Source organism: Globicephala melas, chromosome 1, assembly GCF_963455315.2.
Source record: "Globicephala melas chromosome 1, mGloMel1.2, whole genome shotgun sequence".
NCBI classification, from domain to species: domain Eukaryota; kingdom Metazoa; phylum Chordata; class Mammalia; order Artiodactyla; family Delphinidae; genus Globicephala; species Globicephala melas.
This window is the reverse complement of record NC_083314.1, coordinates 32,232,830-32,249,905: the sequence shown is the minus strand read 5'-3', so window position 1 is coordinate 32,249,905 and position 17,076 is coordinate 32,232,830.

Genomic DNA, 17,076 nt, shown 5'->3' with positions numbered 1-17,076 from the left:
CATATTATTTGTTGGGTTTCCCTTGTTGCCTTTAATATTTTTTCTTTGTCTTCTTTGTCTTTTATTTTTTGTCAGTTTGATTACTATGTGTCTTGGCATGTTCCTCCTTGGGTTTATTCTGCCTGGGACTCTCTGTGCTTCCTGGACTTTGATGATTGTTTCCTTTCCCATGTTAGGGAACTTTTCAGCTATTATCTCTTCAAATATTTTCCCAGGTGTTTTCTCTCTTTCTGCAACCCCTATAATGCAAATATTGATGTGTTTATGTTGTCCAAGATGTCTCTTAGACTCTTCATTTCTTTTCATTCTTTTTTCTTTGTTCTGTTCTGTGGCAATGATTTCCACCATTCTGTCTTCCAGGTCACTTATCCATTCTTCTGCCTCTGTTATTCTGCTACTGATCCCTTCTAGTGTATTTTTCATTTCAGTTATTGAATTGTTCATCTCTGTTTGTTTCTTCTTTAGTTCTTTGTTAAACATTTCTTGTATCTTCTTGATCTGTTCCTCCATTCTTTTTCCGACACCTTGGATCATCTTCACTATCATTATTCTAAATTCTTTTTCTGGTAGGTTGTCTATCTCCACTTCACTTAGTTTTTCTTCTGGGGTTTTATCTTGTTCCTTCACCTGGGACATATTCCTCTGCTGTCTCATTTTGTCTAACTTTCTGTGTTTGTGGTTTCTGTTCTGCAGACTGCAAGATTGTAGTTCTTCTTGATTCTGCTATCTGCCCTCTGGTGGATGAGGCTGTCTAAGAGGCTTGTGCAGGCTTCCTGATGGGAGGAACTGGCTCCTGCCCACTGGTGGGTGGAGCTGGGTCTTGTCCCTCTGGCAGGCAAGGCCATGCTCAGGAAGACGTTAAGCAGTCTGTCTGCTGATGGGTGGGGTTGTGTCCCCCCTGCACTGTTGGTTGTTTGGCCTGAGACATCAGAGTCCTGGAGCATACAGGCTGTTGGCTGGGGATAATGGCGGCCTCTAAGAGGGCTCACACCAATGAGTACTCCCCAGAACTGCTACTGCCAGTGTCCTTGTCCCCGCAGTTAGCCACAGCCATCCCCACCTCTGCAGGAGACCCTCCAATACTAGCAGGTAGATCTGTCCCAGTCCCTTATGAGGTCACTGCTTTTTTTCTCTGGGTCCTGGTGCACATGAGAGCTTGTGTGTGCCCTCCAAGAATGGAGTTTCTGTTTCCCCCAGTCCTGTGGAATTCTTGCAATCAAAGACCATTGGCCTTCAAAGTCAGATTCTCTGGAGGCTCCTCCTCCTATTGCTGGACCCCTACACTGGGAAGCCTGACATTGGGCCGAGGATTTTCACTCCTGTGGGAACTTCTGCCGTATAATTATTTTCCAGTTTGTGGGTTGCCCACCCAGGGGTATGGGATTTGATTTTATTGCAGTTGCATCCCTCCTACCATCTCATTGTGGCTTCTTCTTTGTCTTTGGACATAGGGCATTTGTTTTCATAGGTTCCAGCATTTTTTCATCAATGACTGTTCAGCAGTTAGTTGTGATTTTGGTGTTTTCATGAGACGGGGTTAGCTTATGTCCTTCTACTCAGCCATCTTGAGCTAATCTCCATATCTTTAAAGCTTAATGTGCTCAGAGTATTTGTAGGTCAATTTATCTGCTGGCTACTTTTAGTGTGCTTGTACAGTGTATGATGAGGATTTCTTCTCTCTCTTTAGCATTAGGTAAAATCCTCAAAGGGAGCAGAACCTCAATTTTTTGATGTGTGATAATGGCTGAGTTATTACTTTATTTTTTTTCAAGTACTCATCAAAGGAAATTTAACTGGGAAACAATGTGCTCTAAAATGTGGTACCAGCCAGGGGGTCCATTCCACATAATGGCTGCCTCATGGACCAGTCATGTCCTGCTCACTTGCTGGTTCCTCCTTGTATGTGGTGTTGTCTTAATTTGCAATTACCTAAGGAAATAGGATGTGAACATCTTTGTATGTGCTTATTTGCCATCTATATGTCTTCTTTTGTAAAGTGTCTGTTCAGATCTTTTGCCCATTTTTAATTGGGTTGTTTGTTTTCTTGCTGTTGAGTTTTAGGGTTCTGTGTATATTTTGGATACTAAACACATATCAAATATGTAAATCATATCAGATGTGCAAATATTTTATCCCAGTCTGTGGCTTGTATTTTCATTCTGTTAACAGTGTCACAGAGAAGTTTTTGATTTTAATAGAGTCCAACTTAGCAATTTTTTTCTTTCATGCATTGTGCTTTTGGCATTTGTCTAAAAACTTATCAGCAAACTCGAGGTCACCTAGATTTTCTCCTATGCTACTTTCTAAAACTTTTACAGTTTTGTGTTTTGCATTTAGATATATGATCCATATTGAGTTAATTTTGTGAAAGGTGTTAGGTTTGTGTCTGGATTCATTTTATTTTATTCGTTTGCATATGGATGTCTCTTCAGCAAAGGTTTAACTCAGCAGCCTTGGGATGTTCAAACCCTGCACATTCTAAAGAAGGGACTGGCTCCTGAACTGCTTCTTGGAAATAACCTTTAAGTTCATGAAATATCCTGCCTGTCTTTTCATACTTGGGGTCTTGGATCATGCCAGATAGTTTATTCTAACAATGTGATTTATTTTGGGGGTCTTGTGTGATGCTATATTAATTTGACCTCTGGAGGGGCTGGAAAAGGAGCAACTAAGGTTAATCACCCTAATGTTCCATGCCTATGTGACTGACACCAAAGCTCAGGTGAGCTCCCCTGGTTAGCAATACTTTGTACATGTTGTCACATATTGTTGCTGGGAGAATTAAGCACTGTCTGTACAGCTCCACTGGGAGAAAACAACTAGAAACTTGCTCCTGGTCTTTCCAGTGTGTGTTTTTCCTTTGCTGATTTTAATCTGTGTTCTTTCACGTAGTAGACCATAACCATGAGCATAACATGTTTTCAGGGTTCTTTGAGACCTAGTGAATCATTAAATCTGAGGGTGATTTGGGGAACACCAGACATGGTATCCAATTGCTTCAGTACCATTTTCTGGAAAAACTATTTTTCTCCATTGACCCCTTTGTCAAAGATCAGTCGACTCTATTTGGGTGGGTTTATTTCTGTGCTCTCTATTCTGTTAAATTAATGTATTTACCTATTCTTTCACTAATACCAATGCTGTCTTGTTTACTGTAGCTTCACAGTAAGTGTTGAATTCATATAAAGTCAGCCTTCTGACTTGGTTCTTTTTCTTCAGTATTGGCCTCTTTTTTTCCACGTAAATCTTGGAATCAACTTGTCAATATTCACAAAATAACTTGCTGGGATTTTTATTGGGATTATGTGAATTGATAGTCAAGTTGGTAAGAATTGACATCTTAACAATATTGAATCTTCCTATTTATTAACATGGACTATCTCTCCATTTATTTAGATCTTTTAAATTTTCTTTCATTGGAGTTTTGTAGTTTTCCTCATGAACACCCTGTACATATTTTGTTAGATTTAAAGCTCAGTATTTATCTGTGTGTGTGTGTGTGTGTGTGCGTGCGTGCACTAATGTAATATGGTATTGTGTTTGAAATTTCAGATTCCAATTGTTCATTGCTTGTGTATGTGAAAGGAATTGACTTTGCATATTAACATATCCTGAAACCTTTCTACAATTCCTCATTAGTTCCAAGATAGTTTTTGTTGTTGTTGATTCTGTGAGATTTTCTACGTAGGCAATCATATCACCTGTGAACAAAGACAATTTTAGTTATTCCTTCTAAAGCTATATGCCTTTAATTTCCTTTTTTTCTTGTGTTAATGCATTAGCTAGGAAATCCAATACAATGTGGAAAAGGAGTAGTGAGAGGGGACATCCTTGCCTTGTTCCCAATTTATCTCCCTTTGTAACAGGAAAAGCATCTAGTTTCTCACAACTAATAATGATGTTAGCTATAGGTTCTTTGTAGATGTTCTTTATAAAGTTGAAGAAGTTTCCCTCCATTCCTGGTTTGCTAAAATTTTTTTGTCATAAATGAGTGATGGATTTTGTCAAATGCTTTTTCTACATCTATCTGATAATGTAATTTTTCTTCTTAAGCCTATTGATGTGATAAATAACATTAATTGATTTTCAAATGTTGAACCAGGCTTGCAGGCCTGGAATAAATCTCATTTGGTCATGTTGTATAATTCTTTACATTGTTGGATTTGATTTGCTAATATTTTGTTGAGGATTTTTCCATCTATGTTCATGAGAGATATTGGCCTGTAGCTTTCCTGCTGTAATATCTTTATCTGGTTTCAGTATCAGGGTAACACTAACCTCATGGAATGATTTAGGAAGTATTACTCTGCTTCTATTTTATGAAAGAGATTGTAGAGAATTGGTATCATTTCTTCCTTAAATGTTTAGTAGAATTCACTAGTGAACCCATCTGGGCCTGGTGCTTTCTTTTTTGGAAAGCTATTAATTATTGATTCAATTTCTTTAATCATTTAAAGGCCTATTCAGATTATCTATTTTTCCTTATGTGAGTTTTGATAGTTTGTGTCTCTCAAGGAACTGATCCACTTAGTCTAAGTCATCAAATTTGTGGGCATAACATTGTTCATAATATTCCTCTATTATCCTTTTTTTAAAAAAAATTTTTGGCTGCATCACACAGCATGTGGGATCTTAGTTCCCAGGCCAGGGATCGAACCTGCACCCCTTGTGTTGGAAGCGTGCAGACTTAACCACTGGACTGTCAACTAAGTCCCCCTCTATTATCCTTTTAATGTCCATGAGATTAGTAATGATGAGCCCCCTTTCACATATTTCTGATATTAGTAATTATTGTCTTCTCTTTTTCTTTTCTTGGTTGGCCTGGCTAAAGGTTTATCAATTTTATTGATCTTTTCAAAGAACCAGCTTTTGGTTTTTATTGGCTTCCTTTATTGATTTCTTGTTTTCAGTTGTTTTGATTTCTGCCATAATTTTTCAATTTATTTTCTTCTACTTGCTTTAGGTTTGTCTTACCATTATTTACCTAGTCTCCTAAGGTGAACACTTAAAGTAGTGATTTTAGAGTTTTCTTTTTTACTAATAAATACATTCAATGTTATAAAATTTCCTCTTAATCACTATTTTCATGGTGTCACACAAATTTTGATGTATTTTCATTTTCATATAGGTCAAACTATTTTTTCATCTCTCTTGAGACTTCTTTGACCTATGTATTATTTATAAGTTTAATCTCCAAATGTTTTTTTTATTTTCCAGCTATCTTTCTGTTATTGATTTCTAGTTTAAGTGCATTGTGGTCTAAGAGCATAGTTTACATGATAAATATTCTTTCAAATATGTTAAGATGTGTTTTATGGCCTAGAATATGCTCTATCTTGGTGAATGTTCCATGTAAGCTTGAGGAGAACGTGGATTATATTGCTGTTGGATGAAGTAATCTATAAATGTCAATTAGATCCAGTTGGTTAGTGGTGCTGTTCAATTCAATTGTATTCTTACTGATTTTATGCCTGATTTTGACAGACTGGGTCTGTCAAATACTGATAGGGGTGTTGAAGTCTCCAACTATAATAGTGGATTTGTCTATTTCTCCTCGATGTTCTCAGTTTTTGCCTCACTGTTTTGATGCTCTGTTGTTAGGTGTATACACATTAAGAATTGCTATGTATTCTTGGAGAATTGATTATTTTATCATTATGCAGTGCCCCTCTTTATCTCTGATAATTTTCCTTGGTCTGAAGTCTGCTTTGTCTGAAATTGATATGTCTACTCCAGCTTTCTTTGATTAGTATTGGCATGGTATATCTTTCTCCATCATTTTACTTTTAATATATTTGTGTCTTTATATTTAAAGTGGATTTCTTATAAACGAGTTGTGTTTTTTAATCAATTACGACAGTTTCTGTCTTTTAATTTGTATATTTAGACCATTCACATTTAAAATGATTATTGATACAGTTGGGTTAATTTCTACCATGTTTGTAAATGTGCTCTATTGGTCACACTTTTCCTTTTTTATCTTCCCCTCTTTTTCTGCCTTCTCTAGTTATAACTGAATGTTTTACAGGATTGCCTTTTCCCTTTTCTTTCAGTAAATCAGTTGTACTTCTTTTTAAATATTTTTAGTGGTTGTCTTAGAGTTTGCAACATACATTTACAACTAACATAAATCCAGATTCAAAGGACATTATACAATTTCATGAGTGGTACAGGTGCTTTATAACAGATTATTCCCAATTCCTCCCTCATGTCTCTTATAGCCTTGCTGTCATTTATTTCACTCATCCATATGCTATAACCACCCAATACATTGTTGCTATTATTATTTTGAACAGTTATCTATTAGATTCATTAAGAATAAGAAAAATAAAGGACTTTAATTAAAGATACTCTTCCTTTTGTTAGGTAGATCTGAGTTTTTGACCTATATCATTTTCCATCCCTCTAAAAAACTTCTTTAAATTTTCTTACAAGCAATAGATTTCCTCAATTTTTCTTTGTCTGAAAAAGTGTTTATTGTTTCTTTATTTTTGAAGGGCAATTTTTTGCTAGATCCAGAACTCTAAGTTGATTTTTTTTCTTTTAACACATTAATATTTCACTCCATTCTCTTCTTCCTTGTGTGGATTCTGATAATAAGCCTCATGTATTTCTTATCCTTGCTCTTTTAAAGGTAAGGCATATTTTCCTTCTGACTTCTTTCAAGATTTGCTCTTTGTCTTTGGTGTCCTGTAGTTTGAATATGGTATGCCTAAGCATAGTTTTGTGGGGGTTTTTTTTTTCATATTTATACTGCTTGGTGTTCGCTGAGTTTGCTGGATCAGTGATTTTGGTGTCTGTCATTAATTTTGGAATTTTTAAAACATTTTATTTATTTTATTTTTGGCTTCAAATATTTCTTCTACTTCTTTCTTTCTTCTCATTCTTATATTCCCATTACATGTATGTTATATCTTTTGCAATTGTTCCACATTTCTTGGGTGTTCTTTTATCTTTAATTCTATTTTTCTTTTAAAATTTCAGTTTGGGTAGTTTCTTATTTTTTTTAATTAATTAATTAATTAATTTATTTATTTATTTTTGGCTGTGTTGGGTCTTCATTGTTGTACGTGGGCTTTCTCTCGTGGCAAGCAGGGGCTACTCTTCGTTGCGGTGCGCGGGTTTCTCATTGCGGTGTCCTTTCTTGTTGCAAAGCACAGGGTCTAGGCATGTGGGCTTCAGTAGTTGTGGTGCACAGGCTCATTAGTTGTGGCTTGCAGGCTTAGTTGCTCTGCAGCATGTGGGATTCTCCTGGACCAGGGCTCGAAGCTGTATCCCCTGCATTGGCAGGTGAATTCTTTTTTTAAAAAAATAAATTTATTTTTATTTTTGGCTGTGTTGGGTCTTCGTTGCTGCACACGGACTTTCTCTAGTTGCAGCCAGTGGGGGCTATTCTTCATTGCAGTACATGGGCTTCTCATTGCAGTGGCTTCTCTTGTTGCAGAGCACGGGCTCTAGATACATGGGCTTCAGTAGTTGTGGCACGCAGGTTCAGTAGTTTTGGCTTGCAGGCTCTAGAGCACAGGCTCAGTAGTTGTGGTGCACGGGTTTAGTTGCTCCACGGCATGTGAGATCTTCCCAGACTAGGACTTGAACCCATGTCCCTTGCATTAGCAGGCAGATTCTTAACCACTGCACCACTAGGGAAGCCTTGGGTAGCTTCTACTGATATCTTCAAGACCACTGATTCTTTCCTTGGCTGATTCCAGTCTACTGATGAGACTACCAAAGACATTCTTCTTATCTTTTACAATGCTCTTGATTTCTGGCATTTTCTTTTGACTCTTTCTTAGAATTTCCACCTCTCTGCTTACATTACCCACCTGTTCTTGCATGTTGTCTACTCTTTCATTAGAGCCTTTAACATATTAATCATAGTAATTTTAACTTCCATATCTGCTCATTCAAAAATCTGTGTCTTATCTGAGTCTGGTTCTTTTCAAACTGTGTTTTTACTTGCCTTTTATCATGGCTTGTAATTTTTTGTTGAAAGCTGGACATGATGTATCAAGAAATAGAAACTGAAATAATTAAGCTTTTAGTATGAGATTTTATATTAATGGGGCAAGGAATGGGACTGAGTTTCATGTTTCATGTAGCTGTAAGTGTCAGAGGCTTCAGTATCCCCTATTTTCCTTGTTTGTTTCCTCTCTTGTTGTCCTTGGGTTTCCCTTAGAATTCCTTCTTAAATAGAGTTTGTGTCTTGCAGCTCTCTCATTTGTAATTCACTGTTATAGGTAATCCACTAGAACTTTGTTGATTTGCGGGCAAATTCTTGGGGAGGGGATGCATTCTATAATCTTATATAAATCTCAGCTTTTTAGTTGGACCCAGTCTCTGGGCTGTGCCCTTCAAAGAATTTCTTAGCCTTTGTGTTTACTTCTCTTACATGAGACAGGAAGGCTAAAGGGGGCCAGAGTTGGCTAACTGATTTTCCGCAGCTCAGATAAAACTCTGGTAAAGTAGTTTCCCTTAGAGGACAAGTCTTTGTTATGGACAATGCTCCAGGCCTATTTCCAAATAATTGCTTTTCCTCTCCCTTTGCAAGGAACATGAGATTTTTCCCCAATCTTTAATGTGAGAACTGGGTGGAGCTTCTGGAGGTAAAACACACAAAGTGTACCCTAACTTAGACTGAGCCCTGAGGAGTTTTTAACTCTCAAGCTAGTTCATGCTGAGTCTCCAATAATTCATCACAATCACTAAAGGGTTCCTACCATTTTATTAAGAAACATAGAATCAGTTAGGAAACATATGAGTTTATTTCCTTTAAAAAATGAGCTAGAGATAGCCTCATCCACCAGAGGGCAGACAGCAGAAGCAAGAAGAACTACAATCCTGCAGCCTGTGGAACAAAAGCCACATTCACAGAAAGAGAGACAGGAAGAAAAGGCAGAGGGCTATGTGCCAGATGAAGGAACAAGATAAAACCCCAGAGAAACAACTAAATGAAGTGGAGATAGGCAACCTTCCAGAAAAAGATTTCAGAATAATGATAGTGAATATGATCCAGGACCTCGGAAAAAGAATGGAGGCAAAGATCGAGAAGATGCAAGAAATGTTTAACAAAGACCCAGAAGAATTAACAAACAAACAGAGATGAACAGTACAATTACTGAAATGAAAACTACACTAGAAGGGATCAATAGCACAATAACTGAGGCAGAAGAACGGATAAGTGACCTGGAAGACAGAATGGTGGAATTCACTGCTGCAGAACAGAATGGAGAAAAAAGAATGAAGAGAAATGAAGACAGCCTAAGAGACATCTGGAACAACATCAAAGGCAACAACATTCGCATTATAGGGGTCCCAGAGGAGAAGAGAGAGAGAGAAAGGACCCAAGAAAATATTTGAAGAGATTATAGTCGAAAACTTCCCTAACGTGGGAAAGGAAATAGCCACCCAAGTTCAAGAAGCACAGATAGTCCCATACAGGATAAACCCAAGGAGAAACACGCTGAGACACATAGTAATTAAATTGGAAAAAATTAAAGACAAAGAAAACTTATTGAAAGCAGCAAGGGAAAAATGACAAATAACATACAAGGGAACTCCCATAAGGTTAACAGCTGATTTCTCAGCAGAAACTCTACAAGCCAGAAGGGAGTGGCATGATATACTTATAGTGATGAAAGGGAAGAACCTACAACCAAGATTACTCTAGCTGGCAAGGATCTCATTCAGAGTAGATGGAGAAATCAAAAGCTTGACAAGCAAAACCTAAGAGAATTCAGCACCACCAAACCAGCTCTACAACAAACGCTAAAGGAACTTCTCTAAGTGGGAAACACAAGAGAAGAAAAAGACCTGCAAAAACAAACCCAAAACAATTGAGAAAATGGTCATAGGAACATACATATCAATAATTACCTTAAACGTGAATGGATTAAATGTTCCAACCAAAAGACACAGGCTTGCTGAATGGATACAGAAAAAAGACCCATATATATGCTGTCTACAAGAGAACCACTTCAGACCTAGTGACACATACAGACTGAAGGTGAAGGGATGGGAAAAGTTATTCCATGGAAATGGAAATCAAAAGAAAGCTGGAGTAGCAATACACATATCAGGTAAAATAGACTTTAAAATAAAGAATGTTACAAGAGACAAGGAAGGACATTACCTAATGATCAAGGGATCAATCCAAGAAGAAGATATAACAATTATAAATATATATGCACCCAATGTAGGAGCACCTCAATACATAAGGCAACTGCTAACAGCTATAAAAGAGGAAATCGACAGTAACACAATAATAGTGGGGGATTTTACACCTCACTTACACCAATGGACAGATCATCCAAAATGAAAATAAATAAGGAAACACAAGCTTTAAATGACACAATAGACCAGATAGATTTAATTGACATTTATAGGACATTCCATCCAAATACAGCAGATTACACTTTCTTCTCCAGTGTGCATGGAACATTCTCCAGGATAGATCACATCTTGGGTCACAAGTCAAGCCTCAGTAAATTTAAGAAAAATGAAATCATATCAAGCATCTTGTCTGATCACAACGCTATGAGATTAGAAATGAATTACAGGGAAAAAACCATAAAAAGCACAAACAAATGGAGGCTAAACAATACGCCACTAAATAACCAAGAGCTCACTGAAGAAATCAAAGAGGAAATCAAAAAATACCTATAGACAAATGACAATGAAAACACGACAATCCAAAACCTGTGGGATGCAGCAAAAGCAGTTCTAAAAGGGAAGTTTATAGCTATACAAGCCTACCTCAAGAAACAAGACAAATCTCAAATAAACAATCTAACCTTACACCTAAAGGAAATAGAGAAAGAAGAACAAACAAAACCCAAAGTTAGCAGAAGGAAAGAAACCATAAAGACCAGAGCAGAAATAAATGAAATAGAAACAAAGAAAACAGTAGCAAAGATCGATAAAACTAAAAGCTGGTTCTTTGGGCTTCCCTGGTGGTGCAGTGGTTGAGAGTCCGCCTGCCGATGCAGGGGACACGGGTGCATGCCCCGGTCCGGGAAGGTTCCACATGCCGCAGAGTGGCTGGGCCCGTGAGCCATGGCCGCTGAGCCTGCGCATCGGGAGCCTGTGCTGCGCAACGGGAGAGGCCACAACAGTGAGAGGCCCGCGTACCACAAAAAAAAAAAAAAAAAAAGCTGGTTCTTTGAGAAGATAAACAAAAAATTGATAAACCATTAGCCAGGCTCATCACAAAAAAGAGGGAGAGGACTCAAATCAATAAAATTAGAAATGTAAAAGGAGAAGTTACAACACACACCAGAGAAATACAAAGCATCCTAAGAGACTACTACAATCAACTCTATGCCAATAAAATGGACAACCTGGAAGAAATGGACAAATGCTTAGAAAGGTATAACCTCCCCAGACTAAACCAGGAAGAAATAGCAAATATGAACAGACCAATCACACGTAATGAAATTGAAACTGTGATTAAAAATCCTCCAACAAACAAAAATCCAGGACCAGGTGGCTTCACAGGTGAATTCTAGCAAACATTTAGAGAAGAGCTAACACCCATCCTTCTAAAACTCTTCCAAAAAATTGCAGAGGGAGGAAGACTCCCAAACTCATTCTATGAGGCCACAATCACCCTGATACCAAAACCAGACAAAGATACTACAAAAAAAGAAAATTACAGACCTTCACTGATGAATATAGATGCAAAATTACAGACCTTCACTGAGGAATATAGATGCAAAAATCCTCAACAAAATGCTAGCCAACAGAATCCAACAACACATTAAAAGGATCATACACCATGATCAAGCAGAATTTATCCCAGAGATGCAAGGATTCTTCAATATACAGAAATCAGTCAATGTGATACATCATACTAACAATCTGAAGAATAAAAACCATATGATCATCTCAATGGATGCAGAAAAAGTTTTGACAAAATTCAACACCCATTTATGATAAAAACTCTCCAGAAAGTGGGCATAGAGGGAACCTACCATAACATAATAAAGGCCATATATGACATCATTCTCAATGGTGAAAAACTGAAAGCATTTCCTCTAAGATCAGGAACGAGATAATATTATAATCTCACCACTGTTATTCAACACAGTTTTGGAATCCCTAGCCATGGCAATCAGTGAGTAAAAGGAATACAAATTGGCAGTGAAGAAGTAAAACTGTCACTGTTTGCAGATGACATGATACTATACATAGAGAATCCTAAAGATGCCACCAGAAAACTCCTAGAGCTAATCAATGAATTTGGTAAAGTTTCAGGATACATATTTAATGCACAGAAATCTCTTGCATTCCTATACACTAATGATTAAAAATCTTTAAGAGAAATTAAGGAAACACTCCCATTTACCATTGCAACAAAAAGAATAAAATACCTAGGAAGAAACCTACCTAGGGAGACAAAAGACCTGTATGCAGAAAACTATAAGACACTGATGAAAGATATTAAAGATGATACCAACAGATGGAGAGATATACCATGTTCTTGGATTGGAAGAATCAATATTGTGAAAATGACTATACTACCCAAAGCAATCTACAGATCCAATGCAATCCCTATCAAATTCCCAATGGCATTTTCTATGGAACTAGAACAAAAAATCTTAAAATTTGTATGGCGACACAAAAGACCCCGAATAGCCAAAGCAGTCTTGAGGGAAAAAATCGGAGCTGGAGGAATCAGACTCCCTGACTTCAGACTATACTACAAAGCTACAGTAATCAAGACAATATTGTACTGGCACAAAACAGAAACATAGATCAATGGAACAAGATAGAAGGCCCAGAGATAAACCCACGTACCTATGGTCAACTAATCTATGACAAAGAAGGCAAGGATATACAATGGAGAAAAGACAGTCTCTTCAATAAGTGGTGCTAGGAAAACTCGACAGCTACATGTGAAAGAAGGAAATTAGAACACTTCCTAACACCATACACAATAATAAACTCAAAATGGATTCGAGACCTAAATGTAAGACCAGACACTATAAAACTCTTAGAGGAAAACATAGGAAGGACACTCTTTGACATCAATCACAGCAAGATTTTTTTTTTTTTTTTTTGCGGTACACGGGCCTCTCCCTGTTGTGGCCTCTCCCGTTGTGGAGCACACGCTCCGGACACGCAGGCTCAGCAGCCATGGCTCACAGGCCCAGCAGCTCCGTAGCATGTGGGATCTTCCCTGACTGGGGCATGAACCCGTGTCCCCTGCATTGGCAGATGGACTCTCAACCACTGCGCCACCAGGGAAGCCCAGCAAGATCTTTTTTGATCCACCTCCTAGAGTAAAGGAAATAAAGACAAAAATAAACAAATGGGACCTAATGAAACAAAAACTTCCTTTGCACAGCAAAGGAAACCATAAACAAGACGAAAAGACAACCCTCTGAATGGGAGAAAATATTTGCAAATGAATCAACGGACAAAGGATTAATCTCCAAAATATATAAACAGCTCATGCAGCTCAATATCAAAAAAACAAACAACCCAATCCAAAAATGGTCGGAAGACCTAACGGACATTTCTCCAAAGAAGACATACAGATGGCCAAGAAGCACATGAATAGCTGCTCAACATCACTACTTATTAGAGAAATGCAAATCAAAACTACAATGAGGTATCACCTCACACCAGTTAGAATTGGCAGCATCAGAAAATCTACAAACGACAAATGCTGGAGAGCATGTGGAATAAAGGGAACCCTCTTGCACTGTTGGTGGGAATGTAAATTGATACCGTCACTATGGAGAACAGTATGGAGGTTCCTTAAAAAACTAAAAATAGAATTACCATATGATCCAACAATCGCACTACTGGGCATATACCCAGAGAAAACCATAATTCAAAAAGACACACACACACCTGAATGTTCATTGCAGCACTATTTGCAATAGCCAGGTCATGGAAGCAACCTAAATGCCCATCGACAGACGAAGGGATAAAGAAAATGTGGTACATATATACAATGGAATATTACTCAGCCATAAAAAGGAATGAAATTGGGTCATTTGTTGAGACGTGGATGGATCTAGAGACTGTCATACAGAGTGAAGTAAGTCAGAAAGAGAAAAACAAATATTATATATTAACGCATATATGTGGAACCTGGGAAAATGGTACAGATGAACCGGTTTGCAGGTCAGAAATTGAGACACAGATGTAGAGAACAAACGTATGGACACCAAGAGGGGCCAGCGGCGGGGTGGGGTGGGTGGTGGTGTGATGAATTGGGTGTTTGGGATTGACATGTATACACTGATGTGTATAAAATTGATGACTAATAAGAACCTGCTGTATAAAAAAATAAATAAAATAAAATTCAAAAATTCAAAAAAATGAGCTATATACACAAAGCTTTGGCAATGCTAATTAAAAAAAAAGGAAAACTCAAATGCCTAGAAATGGGAGGGAGAATTATAGACAGGTATACATGGGTACAATGTACAATGAGTCCTGCCAGGCCAAGCCCAGCTCAGTTCGGAGCCTGTGATAGTGCATCCCATGATGATATGGGGAGCTCATGGGAGAGGAAGCTGATACTTATAGAGTTCCCCAGTCAGCAGGCAGTGAGTGGGTGGAAGCACCTGAAACAGAAGGCTGTGCACCACCCTGATTGAGAGATGAGATTTCATATTAATGGGGCAATGGGCCAGAACCATGATGCTCCCACACGGAGCCTTTTTGGACCAGCCTTCCTTGCCAGAGGGAACCCATCACAGGGGGACCAGCAGACCTTGGCCCAAGGCCCCATGCTAAACCACTGCCCTTGCATATTTAAAGCCTTGACTAATGAGGAATCTCAGCTTCAACAAGTTTGGTGGAAGATAGAAAAGGCTCAGGGCCCATTGTGGGGATGGAAAATTCTCCCCACCCTCTCCAGCATTTATTATTTCCAGATTATGGAGGTTCCTTAAAAAACTACAAATAGAACTACCATATGACTCAGCAATCCCACTACTGGGCATATACCCTGAGAAAACCGTAATTCAAAAAGAGTCATGTACCAAAATGTTCATTGCAGCTCTATTTACAATAGCCCGGAGATGGAAACAACCTAAGTGTCCATCATCGGATGAATGGATAAAGAAGATGTGACACATATATACAATGGAATATTACTCAGCCATAAAAAGAAATGAAATTGATCTATTTGTAAGGAGGTGGATGGACCTAGAGTCTGTCATACAGAGTGAAGTAAGTCAGAAAGAGAAAGACAAATACCGTATGCTAACACGTATATATGGAATTTAAGGGAAAAAATGTCATGAAGAATCTAGGCGTAAGACAGGAATAAAGACACAGACCTACTAGAGAATGGACTTGAGGATATGGGGAGGGGGAAGGATAAGCTGTGACAAAGTGAGAGAGTGACATGGACATATATACACTACCAAACGCAAAATAGATAGCTAGTGGGAAGCAGCCACATAGCACAGGGAGATCAGCTCGGGTGCTTTGTGACCACCTAGAGGGGTGGGATAGGGAGGGTGGGAGGGAGGGAAACGCAAGAGGGAAGAGATATGGGAACATATGTATATGTGTTATTGATTCACTTTGTTATAAAGCAGAAACTAACACACCATTGTAAAGCAATTATACTCCAATAAAGATGTAAAAGAAAAAAAAGATGTAAAAAAAAAAAAGAAAATTCTCCCTACCAGTGAGAAAAGGCTGAAGTGTGAGTGATTCTCAAGGGGATTTGCATTTTGAGAAATGACCCCAGTGAGAAGCAGTACTTAACCTTGTAGGCTGCAAGCTCCACAGGCACAGGGGCTGTGAATTCATCTCAGGGTCCCCAGTGCCTGGCACAGTGCTTGTTATCTAAAAGGTGTACAGCAAACAGGTAGACTAAATTTTTTAAAATAATAAAAGTAAAACAGTAAAAGTAACGTGTGCTCATCATTAAGAGTCAGAACATAATTGTTTGAGGTTAGAAAATCAGAAGCCCTCACTGCCACTCACTCTGATTTCTCCAAGTTCCTTTTTTTTTCTGTTTGTTTGATCTATCTTTCATGTAGGGACTCTTTCCTCAAATGTCTGGTGATCCTTCATTTCTTCCATATGCAATAGTGAGTCATCACTACTGGAAGCTCCAGGGGCTTGGTGGCTTTTTATCTAAGGGCTCCCACTTTGGGGTGATGGGATAGGGGCATGGCTATTCCATTCAAGATGTCATTTGAGTTTTGGTAGTCTGAGTTTTGGTAACTTTTCTCTTAGGCTGGTTTGCTTTCCTGAGAGGAGTTAATGCTCTGCTTGGGGCTCTAGTGGAGGGAAGGGCTGGTTGGTCTGAGCAATCCAGAGACTTTCAGAGACCTTCATTTAATTCCCCTGTCATCAGTCTCAGTCTTCAGTCTGGTATCCCCCTTACCCCATTCCCCTCCACTCTCTGCTGGGCAACGTGTTCCCAAATGTACAGTCACTCTGGTTCATCTTGTATTTTATGGGGATGGAGAAGAAGATCTGAGGGTCTAAACAGTTCACTCATACCTACTGTTGTCAGCTTCACTCCACTTCACAATATTCTGCTAACTCCTGTGCCTTTCCAGGGTACCTTGGCATGAATCCCCTGCTTCCTGTGCATTCCCCACCTGGTGGCTGAGGTTTCAGCTTTTTCAGGTCTGCTGAGTGAGTTCCACTTGTTCATTCTGTTTCATCTTCCAAACAGCTGTTGATATCTCTCATCTATTTTGGTCCCCTCTTCCATTTACTTCATCCTAGTTGATTTATACCATTTTAATCCTTTAACTGCTATTTTGAGGGGGTTTCAGAAGAGAGTGGAGATAAACACCTGTGTTCAATCTGCCATGTGCAATGGGTACACTGTGCTTTTTCCTTTTAACAATATATTGAGAAAGTGTTTATTTCTTTGTAATTGGGTATAGAATTCCAGGCTCCAATAGGCAACACATAAATCTATTTTAAGTTTATGTTGCTTAATGCTGCGAAGTATACAATGAACATTATTTTACACTAATAATTATGTGTAGAAATAAAGGAGAGAAGAATAGAAGGAGAGAGAGAAAGAGAGTGAGAAAGAGAGAAGGAAGGAGGAAGAGGAAAGGGGTCTACATGGAATGTCAG